At 53.6% G+C, this 5205-nt stretch overlaps 1 protein-coding gene across 4 annotated transcripts in view; it reads right to left on the reverse strand.

Annotated features, from left to right (window-relative positions):
• ARHGAP32 (Rho GTPase activating protein 32) overlaps positions 1-5205 on the reverse strand; it is a 54265-nt gene that overhangs the window by 32676 nt on the left and 16384 nt on the right. Inside the window, exon 1 of one of the 4 annotated variants that reach the window (XM_018569752.1) lies at positions 3310-3329. The exons of the other annotated variants lie outside the window; for them this stretch is intronic. The gene's annotated coding sequence lies outside the window, so the exon portion shown is untranslated. Of the gene's footprint in view, positions 1-3309; positions 3330-5205 lie in introns of those variants that run through there. 4 annotated transcript variants of the gene reach the window in all.

The raw sequence follows: 5205 nt of genomic DNA on the forward strand, positions 1-5205 counted from the left end.
AGGAGAGGTGGGGGGGGGGGGAACGGGGTCATTGGGTAATGGACGCTCTGTCTTATCGCACGGTCTATCTGTGTTTTCTTCAGGATTAGTTCTCTTGTCCTTGCCGCTTATACACAAAGCTGACTCATCAACAGAGGGATGCCGGAACTCTGACACCTTCTACAACCAACGTCCGCCGTCTGCTGCGCACAACCAAACTCTTCCTCTACAATATCCAGACACACAGCTACATGTACTGTGATAATGGCGTCCTCCATGGCGTCCTCCACACCGTCACTGCCGATACGCTGGACTCGCTATCACTGCCGATACGCCGGACTCGCTATCACTGCCGATACGCCGGACTCGCTATCACTGCCGATACGCCGGACTCGCTATCACTGCCGATACGCCGGACTCGGTATCACTGCCGATACGCCGGACTCGGTATCACTGCCGATACGCTGGACTCGGTATCACTGCCGATACGCTGGACTCGGCATGTTCTGATCATCTCTACACTCTGTGCACATCCAGTAATTGTGTGCAGTGACGCGGTTCGCTCCTTCTATACTCCGCACACACAACTACAACCCGGCAATGTGCACCCGGCAACGCCAACTGACACCTTCACCTTTCACTAATTGCAATGTGTCCAGCGTAGACTGTAAGTGGTGTGACTCCGGTTCTCGCTCCTCTGCACCACATTTGTGACACTTGGCGCTGTAGCAACTGTTCGCATACTGCACCACCGCCGTACATTTTGAGATTGCAGGCCTCATTCACACACAACGCAAGAGCAAAATTGTATATTGCGTATATGTGCGTATTTATACGCGTATATGCAATCCCAGAATGCATCACTCATAATGGAATTTTTATTGTGCTGTACGCATGCACGCGCGTATATGCACCTAAACACACGTATGTGCACGTAAATACGCAGCAATACGCTGCCGGACGCATCTCTGTTCCATTCTGTTTTTGCGCATATATACGCTACGCAAATATACGGCTCCACGCGCGGCTATGTGCGTTTATTTGCATATGGTACAATATGCGCGGCAGTGTGAATGAGGCCTAAGCCCTCAGGGGCAGGGCCCTCCTCACCATCTTGTCTTATATTGTATAGCGCTGCGCACACTGTTGGCGCCATATAAACCCTGTATAATAATAATACTATATCATCCAGCTAAGCACCTGGGTGAGAAGACTCCAATGGAAGCTGTCACGGTCTAACTGTTACCTTTAGGAGTAAGCTGCATCTGTTGGTGAGGTGTCTGTGTAGAAGGAGGGTGCCAGGCTCTATCAGAGGCTTCTCTGTTTAGCCTGATGGTGGAACCGTTGTGCCAGTCAATTGTCTGTATCCTGGAATGATGGGTGAATGACGGGTGAACGATTCATGGGGGGGTCACACGTCGCTCACACATCTGCCTGCAATGTTCCCCGCTCCATTCCAATGTGAAAGGCGGTCACAGGGCAGCTGCGGGAGAGACCGGGCACAACAATGGCTGCCATGTTCTTGGACAGTGTGCAGGCCTCTCTCATGTCTCTCTGCCGGCAGCTGGCATCAATGAAGCTTGGCAGAAGCTGGCACGAGTGTGACCGTCTCCTCCTGGCGCCGTGCCGGTGTCTGGGAACACAACGATCCTCAGATCCAGGTGTCCCCGTCATAAAGAAGCAATGTGACGCTTCAAGTGAAACGCACAACTGGATCCCGGCGAAATCCTGGAGAGACGATGAATCTGCGTCTGCCGCACGGAGCGGACTCTGCTCAGCAACATCATCCCCCCAGAGCCATGACTGTCAGCTGTGAGGGCCAGTGTGAGGTCAATGACTGTCAGCTCTGAGGGCCAGTGTGTGTTCAATGACTGTCAGCTCTGAGGGCCAGTGTGAGGTCAATGACTGTCAGCTCTGAGGGCCAGTGTGTGTTCAATGACTGTCAGCTCTGAGGGCCAGTGTGAGGTCAATGACTGTCAGCTCTGAGGGCCAGTGTGTGTTCAATGACTGTCAGCTCTGAGGGCCAGTGTGTGTTCAATGGGGGGGGAGGGGATGTTGCGGTATGTGAACAGTTGCTACAGCATGAAGTGTCACCAATGTGGTGCAGAGGAGCGAGAACCGGAGTCACACCACTTACAGTCTAGGCTGCACACATTGCAATCAGAATCGCCTGCAATACCCCCTTATGGCGGCCCTACAGGTTTTAATGTTCAGGACGAAGCGAAGCGCTAGATATGGATCCCCCACTGATACCAAATTGTGGCCCTTAACATAGTTTCCATGCTTGTGTGCAGCAGCTCTCCATAAGAGAAGTCCGGGTATCTGAGCCAGAAGGAGCGACAAACCAACGTCCTTAGAGTCCAGCAGTGATGATTCAATTCCCCAAATGACAACAAATAAATAATGGCAGCCAATGAGTTTCGGGGGCCAAAGACTTCCGCTGCCATGCCCCTCCTCCGATGAAAGCGAGCGTCACCCTCTAGATCTAGTTCCTGCTAGTGACAGACCACATCTCTAATGGGGGAGGGTGTAGACAGCGTGAGTGTTCAGCAGTGGTGAGGGGACAGGCAAAGCTCGGCCGGGTCCTGGCCCTGATGAAGAGGGATTGCTTGGCTGCCGAAACGCGTTGGCTGCCTTTATTTTTCCGTTGGTTATTTGAGGAATCAAATCAATGCTTTAGGACTCTGAGGACATCTGTCTGGTGCTGCTTCTGCCCTAAATACACATATCTGGTGTGATGTCAGGGACCCTTCTACGCCGGATCGCGGGGCCACTCCTATATTTACGCCATCGCCTGGGAATGATGATTGTATTTAGAGTGACGTCATCAATATAATGTGTATTAGGGGCCCCTATAGATAGGAGACACAGGTGCCAGACATAGAGGGGCCCCTATAGATAGGAGACACAGGTACCGGACATAGAGGGGCCCCTATAGATAGGAGACACAGGTACCAGACATAGAGGGGCCCCTATAGATACAGACACAGGTACCAGACATAGAGGGGCCCCTATAGATACAGACACAGGTACCAGACATAGAGGGGCCCCTATAGATACAGACACAGGTACCAGACATAGAGGGGCCCCTATAGATACAGAATACACGGACAATGACCCCGCCATGTACACGGCTCCATCCAGTATACACGGACAATGACCCCGCCATGTACACGGCTCCATCCAGTATACACGGACAATACCTCTGACAATGATTGTGTGCAGATCTGAAGATATATAAATCCCCCACAGCCACCCCAACCCGTCACCATCAGGCAGCAGAAACCTTCTAAACAATGTATAATAATGGGACACGTCGCCGGGTCTCACCTGGTCCCGGTGGTGTTGGTGCCGCAGCTGAATCCGTACAAACCGCCAACTTGTTACCAATGTGAGATCATCAACAACACGTCCGTGACAAATGTCACCAACCGCCTATCTTCTCCACACTTCCTCGTCTTCATCAGAGCAGGCTCCTTCCAGTGTGGCCCCTGTGCTTCCTATCAGAGCAGGCTCCTTCCAGTGTGGCCCCTGTGCTTCCTATCAGAGCAGGCTCCTTCCAGTGTGGCCCCTGTGCTTCCTATCAGAGCAGGCTCCTTCCAGTGTGGCCCCTGTGCTTCCTATCAGAGCAGACTCCTTCCAGTGTGGCCCCTGTGCTTCCTATCAGAGCAGACTCCTTCCTTCCTATCAGAGCAGGCTCCTTCCAGTGTGGCCCCTGTGCTTCCTATCAGAGCAGACTCCTTCCAGTACTTCCTATCAGAGCAGAGTCCTTCCAGTGTGGCCCCTGTGCTTCCTATGAGAGTAGATTCCTTCCAGTGTGGCCCCCTGTGCCTCCTATCAGAGTAGATTCCTTCCAGTGTGGCCCCTGTGCCTCCTATCAGGGCAGGCTCCTTCCAGTGTGGCCCCCTGTGCCTCCTATGAGAGTAGATTGCTTCCAGTGTGGCCCCCTGTGCCTCCTATCAGAGCAGACTCCTTCCAGTGTGGCCCCCTGTGCCTCCTATCAGCTCCTTTTTCAGATCAGTGCATAGCAGAGCTCTCTGTAGTCCTGGCCATGCGTCCCTCCCTGGGCCAGGTATGCCCCCGCCCTCACCTCTCCGGTCACACCTCCCTCAGCCAGGTATGCCCCCGCCCTCACCTCTCCGGTCACACCTCCCTCAGCCAGGTATGCCCCCGCCCTCACCTCTCCGGTCACACCTCCCCCGGCCAGGTATGCCCCCGCCCTCACCTCTCCGGTCACACCTCCCCCGGCCAGGTATGCCTCTGCCCTCACCTCTCCGGTTCAGGCTCTTGCTTTTCTTTACTGTCTGCTTTTCCAGGTGCAGCGTCTGGAACTACCTCCTCCCCTTCCCCCGGGGACAGAGAATAGAAGGCCAGTGTCAGTGAATGAGAGGCCGGACTCCAGACACAGGGAGTCACCGGTCCCAGTGTACTATAGATCGATGATGATATGGAGGAGGTGTGAATCCAGCAGGGAGGCTTTGTGTGGATTCAGGAAGACAGGAATACAGTAAACAATATGTCTGCCCTGCCCAACAGGCACATGCCTGACATTCCACCCAGCCGGGTCCACAGACTCCCCACCGGCCACAAGGATCTGTGCTGTGCACGGACTGGAAGTGTCAGTACGCAGAAATACACTGACGGCCGGGTCACATGTTGGCCTTTTCGGGGTATTTAAATGCACGTAGATGAGTTACGGTTGTATGCAATGCAATGCCTTGTCCTATGATGTCACCGTCCTGTGCAATCTTCACACATCCAGCAAGTAGCATGTAATCTGTGATGAGCTGAATCATGTGAAATATACAAAAGTCGCGCTGCACATTACCCCAGAGGAGGCGCACGAACAACGCACGCACTATTACATGTGAATAAGACCAGCCGTGAAGGGCGCCTGTGACAGAGAAACCTCCCCCTGGGGTCACCTATGAGATTATTATAATAAAGCCAAGTCTGTCTGTCCCCTTTCCTGTACTGGATCGGTTCCCGGAGTGCTCATGCACCCACATAGCCAATATATATACATACAACACATGAACCTCTGTCCTACCGACTCCCGACCGTCGCTGTGTGACTGGGAGGTGTTGGTCGCAGTTCTGGGGGCGCCCGATGAAGCGCGCTCCCAGAGCACATATACTGCATGTCGCAATGAAGGGAAAGGGCCCATCCCCGTGCTACCACCTATATGCAGACAGGCGGGCGGAAGGGGTTAATGATGACAGACAA

The sequence above is a fragment of the Nanorana parkeri genome, unplaced genomic scaffold (genome assembly GCF_000935625.1).
Source record: "Nanorana parkeri isolate BGI_ZX_2015 unplaced genomic scaffold, ASM93562v1 scaffold1388, whole genome shotgun sequence".
Classification (NCBI taxonomy): Eukaryota; Metazoa; Chordata; class Amphibia; order Anura; family Dicroglossidae; genus Nanorana; species Nanorana parkeri.